The 15,918-nt window shown below is 51.0% G+C and overlaps 1 protein-coding gene across 3 annotated transcripts in view; it reads left to right on the top strand.

Moving 5' to 3' along the window:
- EVL (Enah/Vasp-like) overlaps window positions 1-15,918 on the top strand; it is a 105,723-nt gene that overhangs the window by 19,140 nt on the left and 70,665 nt on the right. Inside the window, exon 1 of one of the 3 annotated variants that reach the window (XM_029952515.1) lies at window positions 9,023-9,613. The exons of the other annotated variants lie outside the window; for them this stretch is intronic. The gene's annotated coding sequence lies outside the window, so the exon portion shown is untranslated. Of the gene's footprint in view, window positions 1-9,022; window positions 9,614-15,918 lie in introns of those variants that run through there. 3 annotated transcript variants of the gene reach the window in all.

The raw sequence follows: 15,918 nt of genomic DNA, 5'->3' as shown, positions 1-15,918 counted from the left end.
CGCGGCCAATGCTGGGGGTGAGATGCGCCATGGAAATGAGGTGCGTACTCCCACTTCCAAAACCGAGGTCGAAGTTTGCACCCCTTGTGCCACTGCTGCTGTGGCCACTGACTCCCTGCCAAGATGGCGCAGGGCTGGAAGCTGTTCCTTCCCTTGCGCCACCTGGGTTCAGGATTTGGGCTACCCAGCAGTTATATACGGAGTGAGAGTTTCTCTCTCTGAGCGCAGTTAAACGTTCTTTATCTCTTCCCCAGAGACAGTACTATGAGCGCGTTCAGTCTCTCTGTCTCCTCCCTGTGTCTCTCGGGCTCCGCACGCTTGCCCCGCATTGGGCTGGGGCTCCCACCTCCCCTGCCCGTCTCGGGCTGGCCCGTTTTCCAATCTCCCCAGTTCGCACTCATCAGGTATCCTTGAGGTTCTCTTCTCTCTGGAGTCTGTATTTTCTCCTTCCGCTCTTGCAGAAGAGAGTAATGTCCGTCTCAGTTTGATAGATGGGACAGACGGTGTTCGCAGAGCTCCCTTCCTCTCCGCCATCTTGGCTCCTCCCCAGATTCTTTGTTTCTTTAGTGATTTTCTGTCTGGTTGATCTAGCCATTGCCACAAGTGGAGTATTAAAATCCTCTGCAGTTAGCACATTCTTGTCAATAAGATTGTTTCTGTTTGCAGTTAATTGTCTTATGTATTTGTGTGCTCCCAAATTCAGCACATAGATGTTTATAATTGTCAGCTCTTCCTGATGGAGAGACCCGAGTCTGTAATTGTTATATAATGTCCTTCTTCATCTTTTGTTACTGCCTTTACTTTAAAGTCCAGTGTGTCCAATAAAAGGATGGCTACCCTGGCTTTCTTCTGACTTACAGTCGCATGATAGATATTTCTCCATCCCCTTACTTTCAATCTGAAGGTGTCTTCAGGTTAAAATGAGTCTCTTGTAGAAGGCAAATAGATGTATTTTGTTTTTCTATCCATTCTGCTGCACTGTGTCATTTGATTAGAACATGTATTTCATTTACATGCAGTGTTATTATTGAAAAATATGGGTTTAGATTCATTGTGTTCTCTGTTCATGCTTGTAGTGGTGTCTCTGGTATCTTGTATTTCTTGCAACATTTCCCTCATAGAGTCCCTCTTGGGATTTCTTGTAGGGCTAGTTTGGTGGTGATGAATTCTCTCAATTTTTATTTGGGAAAACCTTCATCTCTCATTCTATTTTGAATGACAGGCTTGCTGGATAAAGGATTCTTGGCTGCATATTCTTTCTGTTCTTCACATTGAAGATTTCCTGCCATTCCTTCCTGGCTTGCCATGTTTCAGTAGATACGTCTGTAACCACTCTAATAGGTTTCCCTTTGTATGTTCAGGCCCTTTTATCTCTAGCTGCTTTCAGAATTCTCTCTTTATCCTTATATTTTGTCAGTTTCACTATGATACGTTGTACTGAAGGTTGATTCGAGTTACGTCTGAGGGGAGCTCTCTGTGCCTCTTGGATTTCAGTGGCTGTTTCCTTCCCCAGATTAGGAAGTTCTTGGCTGTAATTTGATCAAGCACCCCTTCAGGACCTTTTTCTCTTTCTTCCTCTTCAGGAACTCCTATGACAGGGATGTTGTTCTGTTTGATTGTATCACTCAGGTCTCGAATTCTTTCATGCTCCTGGATCAATTTCTCTTTCTCTCAGCTTCCTCTTTTCCTATAATTGTGTCTTCTAATTCACCTATTCTCCTCTCTGCCTCTTCAATCCGTGCAGTGGCAGCCTCCATTTTATCACGCACCTCATTTATTGCATCTTTTTAACTCGTCACAGCTATTTTTAAGGTCCCTTGTCTTCGTATCAATAGCTTCTCTGATGTCTTCCATGTTTTTCAAGCCCAGTGATTAATTTTATGACAGTTGTTCTAATTTCTTGCTCCATTATATTGCTTATATCTGTTTTGAGCGGTTTTGTGGCTGTGACTTCTTCCTGGAATTTCTTTAGAGACGAGTTCTTCTGTTTCATCATTTTGCCTAGCTTTCTGTCTCTTGTCAGTTTTAAAAGCCTCTTATGTACTCTGCACCTGTGAGTATTGCTGTGTTAGAGGAGGCTCCTTGACTGTCCAGGGCCTGTCCATTCAGGAAGGAAGTGTTCTTTTTTTTTTTTTTTTCCACCGTCAGAAAATATTTTTATTATCAATAGTGAGTGAAGTAAAGAGGTCAGTATTCATGATCGAGAAGTTGTATAAGCCAAGGTTGCCTTTATGTGGATAAAAAATGCCTTATTTCACTTGTAATCATAAACATTATTCTAGTAAAAGAAGTACATTCTTCTCAGGAAGTGTTCTTTTAATGGTGTCTCTCGATTTCTCTTGTTGTATCTTTGGTGATTTTATTTCCCTACTCAGTGATATTTGGGACTCTCCACCATGTGTACTTTGGCTTGTTTCTTGAGGGAGCCCTGGAAAGGAAAACAGATAGACAAACACACAGGGAACACAAGCATGCAAACGCACAGACAAATCAAACAAACAAGCCAAAGGGGGAAAGAAAAACAAAAGAGAAGAAAAGGGGGAGGGACAAAAAACAACAAAAGACAAAGGACAGTCTGGAAGCAGAAAACCAGAAATCCCAGCTACAAATAAAGAGCAGGGGGAGGCAGTGCTGTTGGAAGAGCATCTACAAACAGAGAAGTGACAGGGGTGTGGAGGAAGTGAAATTGAACGTTGACCAGGCAGAGAGACTAAAAGGCTTAATTCAGAGAGAGAAGGAGAATATGGTAGGAGGTGAGGAGGAAAAAAATGAAGATAATGTTCCCTGAAGAAACTATATAGTCTGATTATTTCCAGAGGGAGAGAGAAAGGAAGGTCGCGTCAAGATAATGGAGTAGGGGCACCTGGGTGGCTCAGCCGGTTAAGCGTCCAGCTTCGGCTCAGGTCAGATCTCACGTTCGTGGGTTCGAGCCCTGCGTTGGGCTCTGTGCTGACAGCTAGCTCAGAGCCTGGAGCCTGCTTTGGATTCTGTATCTCCCCCTCTCTCTGGCCCGCCCCTGATCGCACTGTCTCTCTCTATCTTTAAAAAAATAAATAAAAAGCATTACAAAAATTTAAAAAAAAGAGATAATGGAATAAGGGTGACTGTTCAGGCAATCCAGGGTCCCGCGTGCCCAGTCAGTGGAGGGGAGAGAGAAGAATGAGATAGGGGAAATACATCTGAATAGCAAGAGTTGATCTGATCATGGGGATGCATCAGTGTTGGTCTTTCCCTGGCTGGGGGGCTCGGGGGGGGGGGGGTGGGGGGGGCAGCTCTCCAGCGCAGATGGGCGTGGTTTGGTGTAGGTCAGTCTCGCCTCCTCTGTGGTCCACTGGCTGCTCCCGAGGCCTCGCCTTCGTGGTTGTGGGGAGAAGGATGGCGGCACCCAGTCCCTTCTCGATCCAAGCATTGCAGCCCACTCTTTTGGGTCAGATCTCCCTGTGCCTCAGGCAGGTTGTATTTTCCAAGCCCCCCCAGGTTTCCAGATCCTAGTCCACACCCAAAATGTACTCCCGCAGGCCCGGCCAGGCGGCTTCCTAGTGTGGACCGAGTAGGGAGAGGAGGGGAGCAGCTTCTCCTGGGCGCCGAGCCCAAGGAAGGCGCCCCCGCTAGAGGGAAATGATCGCTCTCCCCACGCCCTGTGGTTACAGATGGGATGATAGGATCCCTCTCCCTCCCGGGCTGGGTTTTTCTCTTCTCTAGAGAGTTCCATGAGCGTTTTCAGCCTCTCTGTCTCTTTCCCTCGACTCCCTGAGGCTCTCCACGGCTGGGGCCCCCTCCCCTCCGAGCCTCCGGGTCCCAGCCCATTTTTATCTTCCCCAGTTCGCACTCACTCACACACCTGTGAGGCTGTCTTCTTAGTGGACTCTGTCTCTTTTCCACCCAGCCTCTTGCGGATCAGAGTGTTGTGGCTTCTTAGTTTGATAGATGTGGGCAGGTGAAAATTCAGAGCTCCGTACTTCCCCTCCATCTTGCCCCTGCACCGAATCCTCTGTTGGACTACCTACGTGTTTAGTTTGGTCCACAAGTAGTTCAGTACTTACATTACTTCCGCTTTTAAAGTGGTGTGATCCCGTAGGCAGGCCACCGTGCAAAAGAAATAATGGGTGCAATAACACACAAATAGCACACTCTACGGCCATGTGCTATTACGACATTAATAACATTACGAATATATAGCATACAGGAACGTATGTTTAGAAACAGTTGAACTGTCATGAAATATGAACATGATTGGTAGTAAAGACCTTCCTTCTGTTGCTCCATTTAACTCTGAGACCAGGAAAGCAGTCGGTGTTACTTAGAAGGAGGAGGTTCTATGTGGCAGAGCAGAGAGGACGGTTTTGAGAAGGCACTGAACTTTCAGAACCCGTGGTGTGAGATTCTGCTCTCCCTGCCAGGCTGGGAGACGTAGGCCAAGTTCTTCCCTCCGGACTTGTAATGCCCTCCTTCAGATGTGATGATTGATAACCTCCATGTCTACTTCCCAGAATAGTTTGGATAATTGATGATATATATGAAAGCACTTTGTAAACTGGACAGTGTGATGTGAACAGAAAAGGCAGAACGTCCGTGGAGAGAGCACGGGGCAGAGTGTGCTGTGGGGCATGGGCCTGGGTCCAAGGTGGCCTGCCATATACTGGGCGGGTGGGTGGTCCTGAGCTGCTCTCTGAGCCTCAGCCCTCTCGGGTTCCCTGGAAATAATGATGCAAAGTGTGAAGACCCCACACACAGGAGGAGTTCAATAAATGCCTTCAAAAAGAGATTATTATTAGAGGTATGTCCTGGATGTGACATTTCCAATTTTAACTGGGCATCGTCAAATGGATTTCACCATGAACTCAGACCCCATAAATAAATCTGTCTGATTTAGTGTATTTTCCCGGGGATTGTTGGTGAACTGTTTTTTCATGTGCCAATTATAATGCCTGACATAGGAAATTCTATCTGAAAGCTCTGCTTTTGATTTACAAGGAATAAGACATTTCATAAGGTACGAATCAGTCATCAATGGAGAACACAGACTAGTGCAGTCCCACAGAAACATGCACGAGCCACAAATGCAAGCCACTTGGAATTGTAAATATTTAGTAGCCCTATTAAGAAAAGTAAAAAGAACAGATAATTTGAATGATACAGTTATTTAACTGTATCCAAAATGGTATAATTTCAACATATAACCAATAGAAAAATTATTCATGAGCTACAGTACGTGACTTTTTTTTACGGAGTCTTTGAAGTTGGTATGTCTTTTACATTAACGTCATTTGTCTGTTAGGTCTGGCTGCATTTCAAGAACTCACAGTCACAGTCACGATCACCTGGTCACAGTCACAGTCACATGTGGCTTGAGGCTATGGTAGGAGACCATCCAGCACCCGGGTCTGGGGAACCTCCAGAAAGTGACTCACTGATGTCTGTTACATTGTTGCATTTAGCAAATGGACTTCAAAGTGCAGGGCCAAAGGGAATTCCCAGTTGTACGCAGTATTCCTTGCTCTATCTTACATTTGCAGAGATTCTGGAGGTTTCCAAATACATACTCTGCAATTGCTCTGGATTCCTCCATGACTGACCAGAGCGCAGTGTAGACGCTGAAACCCCGCTGGACGGGCTCAGCGATCTCCTGGCTGGGCCAGCATGGGACAATGCTTCCGGAGCAGTCCCTGGGCACGGGGGGTGTGGACAGTTCGCATGGTTTTTTGTGGTGGGACCGTCTCTTACTGGAGGTCAGGAGCACCTTTGAGAAATTAATATAATCCCCTGAAAAAACACACAGCTGCAGGGTTCTGTGGGGTCCTGATGCCCTCGTGCGCCAGCTAAGAGCCGGTGCCCAGAGCCGCTGTGCAGTCCGCTGGCGTCCATGCAAGTGGCCGTTAGTATCATTAATAAAGCAGAGACGTCTCTGGCCTGCTTCTCTGGCAAGTGAAAAGGTCTCCTCAAGAAGCTTTCACATCCACTGCTCTACTGCATCTTCCTTAGAGTAGAAATGAGGAAACCAAGTCTCGGACCACTTGAGGCTGACGGTAGTTCTGGGAGAGCGTGCTGAGCGACCCCGGCCACCTGCTGGGCCACCAGTGGTCCCCGAGCAGGTGTGGTTTGTCTCCTGACGCCCAGCCCGGTGCTTGATCCAGGGCGCCTGCCGGGCCACCAGCCCCCGTGGCCAGTCCGCACGCATCCGGACACGCTTCTCAGTGTGAGCATGAGAGCGAATCAGGTCCATCACCTGCAGAACTGCTGGAGACCACAGTCTGAAAATTTGGACACAGCTTCTTCAAGGGTTTAGTTTTTCTGAAAACTGATTCCTTAACAAAGTAATTTTATTTCCTGTCAACTGAGACCGAAGCACTAAGCGATCCCAGCCGCCTTCCTAGCCACGGTTTTTGTTGGCCACACTTGGAGGCAGTATCATTGGCTTCGGGACAGGAGAGTTTTTAAATAGCATGGGCTCCGTTCTTAGGGCGGGGAGTGCTCTTCAAGGTGGTCCGGTGGCTCTCTCGCGGTCAGGACGGCAGGGCCGCCCAGAGAAGCCAAGTGCCGCTCCGGGAGTGAGCTTCCTGCGCCCCGTTTCTGCATTAGCTCCCAGGAAAGCCCCCTCAGAGACCTTTGTCCTGCCTACGTGGACGGCAGGCAGGTCAGGGCGCAGGTGTCGGGGGCGGGGGTGTGGGGCTCTCTACCAGTGAGTCCTGCCTCTCTGCAAAGCTCCGGGACCTGGGGTAAGCACTTTGCTTTTCGAGGCTCCAGAAAAGAATATTTCGCCGCACGCACCTCGCCAGTGTGGCCATCATGATGATTGAGCGTGAAATCGGCTCCTTTAAGTGCAGATCACTGTGGAGCTGTTAGAGGGTGCTCCATCTGAGAGCAGAAATAGACCGGCTGGCTGCCCACTTCCTTCCCTGGCTGCTTCCTGTCCCCCTTTCTCTCTGCCTTCCTCACGCATGGCCCCGTCTGGTGGTGGAGCCCCCACGTGGAGAGCAGCGTCTTCCTGCCCCGTCAGTCAGGCCCCGCGTCCTCCGGGCGCCCAGCTGCAGACCCGTCGCCGTCGAACCTGGGGGGCCTGCCCGTCTGAGGCGCTGCGTCACAAGAGACCTGCGTTCAGCCCCGCTGCTGGCCGGCCGCGTCGCCTCCGCGGGCCTCCGTTTCCTTTGCCGCCGCTCCCTAGCCCGGCGCACTCGTCACGGGGGCTGGTTCCCTCTGCTGTGGGGGCTGTGTGTTGTGGGCTGTCTAGCAGCTTCCGGAAGCCACTGCGTTATAACAGCGCGGGGGAGTGGGGGCCCCAGTCAGGGGCGCCCGCCCTGCAGTGTTCCAAGTATTACAGAAGATAAGGCGATCTTTTCCAGAACCTGGTACACTCTCTCTGCTGCCTTAATACACATGCCCCACCTTCACATCATCTTTTCTTCCTGCCCAGACTGGTGAGGGGTCCCCCCCAGGCCCCCACTGCGCTTTGCCATCACCATACTCGCACATCTCATTGTCGTCTTCAGGGCAAGGGCTGTGTTTTAGTCAGCCTGACCCCCTTGGTGCTTAGCGTGTTGCGTGTCATTTACCAGGTGCCGGACATGTGACTGGAGCCCTGGGCCGGGTGCAGGGCATCTAAGTGCGCCTGCGCCTTCCCATCCCCCGTCTCCACGGCTCCTCACCAGAGCAGCGTCCTCTCGAAGGCCCTGGAGTCATGCTTCCCTTTGTAGGGAGCGCGCCTTTGAAGGCGCGGAGCGGGTCTGGGGACCTCAGGTCCGGCCTTCCTCCTGCTCCATGCCGCTCCCTCGAGCAGCCTGGGGAGGGGAGCAGCCGCAAACCCGAGCGATCCTGTTTTTCTGCTCCGTCCTGCCCTGGGCCAGGAGTAGGACGAAATCAGTCCGTGATGTCTGTTCTGCCCACATGTCTGTGTTTGTGGTTAATCGGCGGAATGAATTAGGGAATGACTCTGAGTTCCTGGAATGCTCCGAGGCCAGCGAGCACTGCTGATCCTAAGTACTCCTGACAACTTCTTCCTCCAGCCGCGTCCTGGATCCCGTGGAAGCCAGGTTTTCTTCCAGCATAATTAGAGCAATAGGTGACCCAGAAGCAGCTGAGAGCCGAGATGAAACCTTCAGAAAAGACCTGTCCGATTTCATACGATTTTTTTTCTCATCTTGTCACTGAAAACAAGGGTTGAAATTGCAAATTATGGGATTCTTTTCTCTTATAAAGGCCTCTGAGACAGTGAGCCTGCAAGACCAAAAACCTAAAGGGTCGGAAGAACCCCGGAGATGGTGTGCAAGAAGGAGGCATCGGGCTATTTATTTTTCAGCAGATACCTTGCTGATCGAGAACGCTAACAGACGGTAAAAAGGAATCCTGGCCTCAGCACCGGGAGGCATGGTTTCCACACTCAGTTTTGCAGCCACTGTTGAGACCTTGGGCAGATCGCTTTCTTTCACACGACCTCGGTCCTTCCATTTGGCCATTAAGCCCCAAAACAGGACAAGTCATTTGTTGAAAAGAGAGTTGTTAGGCCTTCTCCGGCGACCCTGTAAAGTCAGAGTCAAAGCAAGACTCTTCATCGGGGTTCCCACCTGCAGCGGATGCGTGTGGCACTTACAGTTGGCTCGATGGCCAATGTCAAAGCAAAGTGGTTTTCCCTGTGGCTTCCCCCTCCTGAGAGCAAAAGTGTGTCTCGTCCGTCTCTGGACTCCCAGCACCTAGCACAGCGCCTGGTGGTAGTCACTGGCTCTGGTCGTCTCGTAGGGATCCCAGGAGGAAGGATTCTTTCTGCGCAGGGAGCTTCGTTTCCGAGGCCCCGAGCAAGCGTTCTCACTCTCCGTTCATCTCCCCAGGCCCAGCGCTCCATTTCCCTCAGCCTCCCTGTGCTGTGATCCCTGTGGCCCCGTCAGCTCAGTCACCCTGTCAGAATCCTTCCAGGTTGCCGGGACCTCCCGCATTATGACGTCACAAACTGATCTCAGCAGTCCATGTGTGGTCCCGCCCGGAGAGCGAGGAAGGGCAGGCATGCTCCAGCCCCTGTCACCACCCAGACGAGTCGAGGACCCCAGCCCTGCTCCTGGTCCCGTTCCGAGTTCTGATCGTGGGGCGCGTAAGCAGTATAACAGGCTTTCCTGGGGGGCGCTCAGGATGACTTAGGGAGACGGCGGACACGTGGGCGGAGAGCCCAGAAGGCAGCTGTCGGTTCACGTCTGACAGAGGGCAGTTGGAGGAAGTACGTTCTTCTCAGCAAGCGCACTTGGAACAGACGTCGATCCGCTGGGAAACGAACGTTGGCCCGGCCCTCACACATCGCACCCAAGGGACCTCTGAACGGATTCTAAATCGAAACGTCAGACCGCGAAGCTGCTGGCAAAACGCTCCAGGGCATCTTCCCGACCACCAGGCTAGGCAAACGGTTCACATGCAAGACCACCATCCATAAAACATTTTTTTTAAAAAGACAAATCGGCCTTAAAATAGAATTACAAGTTGTTACTCTGTACCAGACCAGGCTAGGAGTGGACGGACGGGAGACGGATCTGGAGGAGCGTTGGCACATCGCAAGGGCTCGTCTTCGGAGGGCGTCAAGAACTCACAGAACTTAATAGTAAGAAACAGCCCTGCTTCTGTCAAATGAGCAGAAAACGTAAGTAGACGCACCACTGAAGACTCGGGTGGCCCCCAAGTGTGTGGAAGGATGCACGGCCCCACCGGCCGCCAGAGACAACGCAGGTTACGGTGAAGTGTGACCACACACGTTAGAACGGCTGAAACACAGAAAATACTGCTGATGCCAGATGCCCGTTGGCCCTTGCGTGGCGGGTGGGAAGAAAAACGGCAAGCCCCCCCTTGGACACCAGCTGGACTGTTTCTTATAAAACTAAACATGTAAGGGGCACCTGGGGGGCTCAGTCGGTTAGGCGTCTGGCTCTTGGTTTCTCGGTTTAGGCCATGATCTCACAGTTCATGAGTTTGGGCCCCGTCGAATCCTGTCTCTCCCTCTCTTGCTCTCTGCACTCACTCCTGCTCTTTCAAAATAAGCATTGAAGAAAATGAAAGAGCATATATTCATGTTTATAAAATAAACATGTAAACCAACAATCCTAATTGAAACTGAGCGCTCAGGAAAAACCTGCACACGTGTGCATGGCTGTGGCAGCGCTGTTTATAATGGCCCAAAGCAACCCCTGTGTTCTTCACCCTAATGGGGAGGCAATTTGTGATACAGCCACACAGCAGAACACTAGCCTGCAAAAGAGAAAAAACCAAATGGTTTCATAAAGGCAACGACTTGGATGAGTCTCTGAGGCGTTATGCTGAGTGGAGGAAGCCGATCCCGTACGTTTTCATTAGCGTGGCATTCTCCGGAAGGCAGGGACAGAGCTGGAGGACAGATCCGTGGCTGCTGGACCACGTGGGGGGCAAGCGCGGCCACTCGGGGACTGCTAGAGGGGGGTGGGGGGGGACGGACGCAGTGATGACCCAGATTTGCTCAGGTGCTGGGTTCACAGAAATGATTCACATTCAAAACCAAACACAACATCAAGTTCTGAGAAAGCAACAAGAAAGCTCCAGAAGGATGAGAACGCCTCTCATCACTGTGCTCCTCTGGATTTACTTCACTTGTGGGTAACTAAATCCAGCCAGGTGTCCTGCTTTCTTCAAATGCTCACTAAAGCCATTGGGAGTCACGGGAAGGGGGCGAAATTTTGGCAACCTGAGTCCTCAGCGTGTGGCTTGAGATATGAGGCCTTCTCGGGTCAAGTTCACAGACTTGAAGCCTGAGCACAGTCGCCGCGCCTGCGCTGGGGAGGCCCCTGCCCTCGGAAGGGCCCTCGCTTTGTCGTATTTTCTCTCCACTTTCTGGAAAGCAGAGATAAGGTAGAATTGTCGCCTGGAAGAGGGCCTGTCTACTGTGGTTTCTGACCGGGGCCAAAATGATGGGATGGTTTTCTCCCACAATCTCAGAGCCCTCCGACCCCCGTTAATCAGAGCCCACATGAAAGCGTTTCTTGTCTGCATTTGAAGCGTTTTTTAATAATGGCTTTACTGAGATAGATTACGTACCATAGAATTCGCCCACTCGAAGCGCGCGGTTGGCGGCTTTGGGGTACACAGTTGCGCCCTGTGACTGTGGTGCACGTTACGCAGCCCTGTCACCCCGGAAGCAAGCTCTGTGCTCCCTGGCAGTCACCCCCGGGCTCCCCCAGCCCTAGGCCGCCGCGGATCCACTTCGGTCTTCACGGATTTGCCTGCTCTGCACACCTCTCCCCAGGAATGGGATCACAGCCGTCCTCTGTGACCAGTGTCCCCCCCTCCCTCCACGGCTAGCGCGCGTATGGCGAGCATGCACCACGACTGTTTGAGACGTCAACGGGGCTCAAGTCCCTCTGTCCGCAGCCGGACTGACTTTGGTTCGCCGCCTGAAGGACAGAACGCACCAGAAGCCACTGGACTGGGATAACGGGGCCTGCAGCGCCCCGCACACCCCCTGCCCATGTTCACCGGGGCTCTGCTCCGGGAGGGGGGGGGGCTTAATTTACCTCTGTATCTTTCTGTAGTTGAGTTTTGTACCTTTCAACAAATACGACCTTAAAACCAGGGCCATCTGAGTGGAGCTAGCGCCTCCACTCTTTTTTACTTTGTATCTCTCTGTTTCTAACAGAATATCTAAGAAATCGGGTATTTTTAAGTTTTCACTAGCATTATTTTTTTAACTATCCCCCCCCCCCGATTTTTCAGTTACATTGCAGAGTTGGGTCTATGTTACATACTTTCGTGGCCGTGATGATTTTTTCTAGCACTTAGTATTTCTTTGGATCCTTACTCATGTTTTTCTCCGTAAATTCTCTTTGTCTGATATCAGAATTGCTGCTACCGTGGTGCTCTTTTTCTGAGATTTGCCGTGTAACATTTCCATGTTTTAATTTCCCATCTTGGATTACCCTTTCGTCCGGGCTGTCCTGGGTAAAGCACCTGATCCTGGTGCTTGTTCTCTGTCGTGTCCCACGGTGCCCGCCTCCCAACCAGGGACTTCTCACCAGTCTGGTCGGTAGGCGGCTCCTGTCGCAGGAGCACAGCTGCCTCCACACCGGGCCACGCGTGTCCCCGGGGCTCCCCCGGCGGGGGCAGTGTGAAGGAAGCCGTCTCCGGAGTCCCCGCTTCCGTACCTCCTCCCTCGTGCCCGGGGCCGGCCTGACTGCAGTGTGCTGGCACCTGCCTCTCCACAGCTCAGGGAGATCCAGTGCCTCGGGCTCTCCCAGCCCTCAGCAGACCCAGCAGAGGACCAGCTTGAGGAAGCATTGCCCCTGAAGGAAGGCCTCCTGGGCGCAGAGGCGGAGGCTGGGGAGAACATGGAAGGGGGCAGCTTTCCTTCCAGCAAGGCCACCCACTCATGGAGGAGCACCACCCTTCGTCTATCAGGTCGGCTGTTTAAAGACTTGAGGGGCGCCTGGGGGGCTCCGTTGGTTGGCTGTCCGGCTTCAGCCCAGGTCATGGTCTCACGGTTATGGGTTCGAGCCCCGCGTCAGGCCCTGTGCTGATATCTAGCTCAGAGCCTGGAGCCTGTCTTCAGATACTGTGTGTCCCTCTCTCTCTGACCCTCCACTGCTCACCCGGTCTCTCTGTCTCTCTCAAAAATAAATAAAACATTTTTAAAAATTAAAAAAATAAAATAGAAGTAAAGACTTGGGGCACCTGGGTGGCTCCATCGGTGAAGCGTCCGACTTCGGCTCAGGTCATGATCTCATGGTTTTGTGAGTTCGAGCCCCGCATTGGGCTCTGTGCTGACAGCTCAGAGCCTAGAGCCTGCTTGGGATTCTGTGTCTCCCTCTGTCTCTGCACCTCCCCCACTTGTGCTCTTTGTCTCTCTCTCATAAATAAATGTTAAAAAAGAAAGAGAGAGAGAAAGAAAGAGCAAGCTTAGGGACACCTGGGTGACTCAGCCAGTAGAGTGTGTGACTCTTGATCTCAGAGTTGTGAGTTCGAACCTGTGTAATCTCTACTCAGTGGGGCTGTAGAAATTACTTAAAAATAAAATCTTATAGGGTCACCTGGGTGACTCAGTCTGTTAAGCATCTGACTTCGGCTCAGGTCATGATTTCTCAGTCTGTGGGTTCGAGCCCCATGTCGGGCTCTGTGCTGACAGCTCAGAGCCTGGAGCTGCTTCAGATTCTGTGTCTCCCTCTCTCTGCCCCTTTCCCACTCACGCTCGCTCGCTCTCTCTCTCTCTCTCTCTCTCTCTCAAAAATAAAATTAAAACAATTTTTTAATCTTAAAAAAAAGCCTTAAGCTCACATGTTAAATTGCACTTATAAATTTGACATAATGCACATAAACCACAAGTGTTTTTAAATGTTAAATCCTTTGCAACCATCTAACCTTCCCAGGAAAAATTATAGATGCCTCCTAAAAAATAAGCAACAGGATGCTTAATTTTCCTAAATATTTCTAGAGGGCACACAAGCAGAAAAAGTTAGGAGATGAGAGTAGTAGCACGTACTTCTTATTCTATATTTTCTGTGCTTTTAAAGTGTCTTTTCTCCTCTTTTCTCCTGCCCCACCTTCTGGACGTATATGTTAAATTTCTTCAGTTGAATTCAAAACCGTACGCTCTATTTTCATTCTCCTGGTTGCGCCTCCTAACTTCCCGTGACCCTGCGCTTGTGCTGATTTTTAGCTGTCATTGTTTGAAGACTTCGTGTCCGTGGCCTCCTCAGCCGTCCATATCTCCTTACCTCCCTCTGCTCCGCCGGCTCACACCCACACCCACAAAAGTTAGCGTGTCTGGAATTTTTGTCCCAAATCATAGATAGACCTGCTTTAAAAAGGGTCGTAACCAGTGTTGCACATCAAACACAATTAAACCTCAGGCAATAAAAAAAACCTTCCTAGATATTTGCTTCCCCCGGCTTCTGAGCCGTTTTTAAAGCCGTTTCAGCCCGCAACTCCACAGCATCGCGTAGTCACAGCGCTGTGAGCCGCTTCCGAGGTCCGACTTGCAGACATTCCCCCCCCCCCCCGCTACAGGAGTCGGCACTGGCTCAGCCGTCTCTTCCTATGTCTCTCCCCGCACCCCCCGCCATTGATCACATTTTTGACATTTGGACATCCTGTGGGGGGTTGCTGGCCGGGGAGAGAGCTCACACAGCTAGCTGATTCTGTAGCGTGTGCCCACGGTGCGGCCACATTTCATGTACAGACCAGCCCGTCCCGCTCCACGTCCCCAGCACCGCCTTTATCCGACTCCCAGTCCCGGAAGCCAGGATTGCTCCTGCCCCCGAGTAACCCCAGACAACTGGGGACAGCCCCTGTCCCCTCAAGCCTGCTGGAACTATTCAAACTAGCCCTTCTCAGCCACTTCCCCAGCCCTGCCTTTCCCCCAGAAACCCCAAGACAGGCCGTGTCCTCTGCTCTGCCCTTGCCCGTCCCCGCCTCCCAACAGCAGCGGTGCCTGGGACACGCCTCGTTTGCAGGGAGGCTGTGCGTAGCATCAGACTCTTCTTTCCACGGCATCGTCGTCGCTCGGCCACCTTTATAAACTGAGACGCGGGCAGATTACTGCCGCCACCCGTGACAGCACGACTCTGTGTCCTGTGTGGATTTGCCTCGTCTGAGGATCTCCCAGAAATGGAGTCTACAGCATGTGCCCTTTCGTGGCTGCCGCTTTCGCTTAGCGTCACGTTTTCAAGGCTCATTCATGTCACAGCCTGTGTCATTACTTCCTTTGTAGGAAGTATTCCCTGGGATCATGACCCGAGCCGGGGTAAAGAGTCAGACACCCAACCAACTGAGCCACCCAGGTTCCCCAACAATTCTGTTCTTATAACTGAAAAATAATCACTTGGTTCTTCTTCCTTGCCCATCCCACCTCATGTAAGTCTCTCTCCTTATCTCTCCATTGGCGTTTCTTATACTTGCTAAATTCTAAAATTCGGTTTCCCACGGCATAGGTCTTCCAAAGAAGAAACCCATTTCTCTGTTTCCTGGACTCTCACATTACCACAGCACAGCGTCCCTTCCGACACCAGAGGGGTCACAGATCAAACGTATATTTACTATGTATCACAGGTTGCTTCTTTTGTTGTTTTTCTTCCAACAAAAGTGCGAGCACTTAGAGTGGAGAGGTTATAATCTTCCCCTGTGAGTTCGCCATTGTTTCCTTGGAGCATCCATTTGGCTTGGCGAGTGCTGTCTGTTTATGCTGCAGAGGAGTTTGGCCAGGAGCTCGGTTGGGATAGAAGTTTCTAGGGGGAAAGCACCCTGCTATCGCATGCTAGGCTCAAATATCCCCTTTCCAAATGCTGACACTTGAAGAAGCAGACCATGTGAGTTTCCTCTCTGTGCCCTAGTCATCCACGGACTTCCTGAGCACCGGTCTTCAGACCCAAACGTTTGAGCCCCCGCTGTGCGTAGCAGAGCACAGCTGGCTGTAAAAGAGTAAAACATGGCAGCCCCTCCCTAAGGAACAATCATCTGTGACCGTTAAATTGATCATATTGTAAAACAGAGAAGAAACACAGTGGCAGGAACAGTTCTGTCTATCTTGGGGGCTCAGTAAACACTGCACTGAGGACGTGGATCCTGAAGGGCAAAGCCACAGTTGATGGCGTTTGCTCATGTGGCCTTGCCCTGGCCAGAAATCGTCCCCCATTTCTTATTCCTCATAATTTTTTTAAGTAGTTTATTGTCAAATTAGTTTCCATACAACACTCAGTGCTCTTCCCCACAAGTGCCCTCCTCCATCACCACTACCTCTTTCCCCTCCCCCTTCAACCCTCAGTTCATTTTCAGTATTCAGTATTCTCTCAAGTTTTGCATCCCTCTCTCTCCCCAACTCTCTTTCCCTCTTCCCCTCCCCCCGGTCCTCCATTAGGTGTCTCCTGTTCTCCTGTTAGACCTATGAGTGCAAACATATGGTATCTGTCCTTCGCCGCCTGACTTATTTCGCTT

The sequence above is a fragment of the Suricata suricatta genome, chromosome 9 (assembly GCF_006229205.1).
Source record: "Suricata suricatta isolate VVHF042 chromosome 9, meerkat_22Aug2017_6uvM2_HiC, whole genome shotgun sequence".
Classification (NCBI taxonomy): domain Eukaryota; kingdom Metazoa; phylum Chordata; class Mammalia; order Carnivora; family Herpestidae; genus Suricata; species Suricata suricatta.
This window is presented reverse-complemented; position numbering and strand designations above follow the sequence as displayed.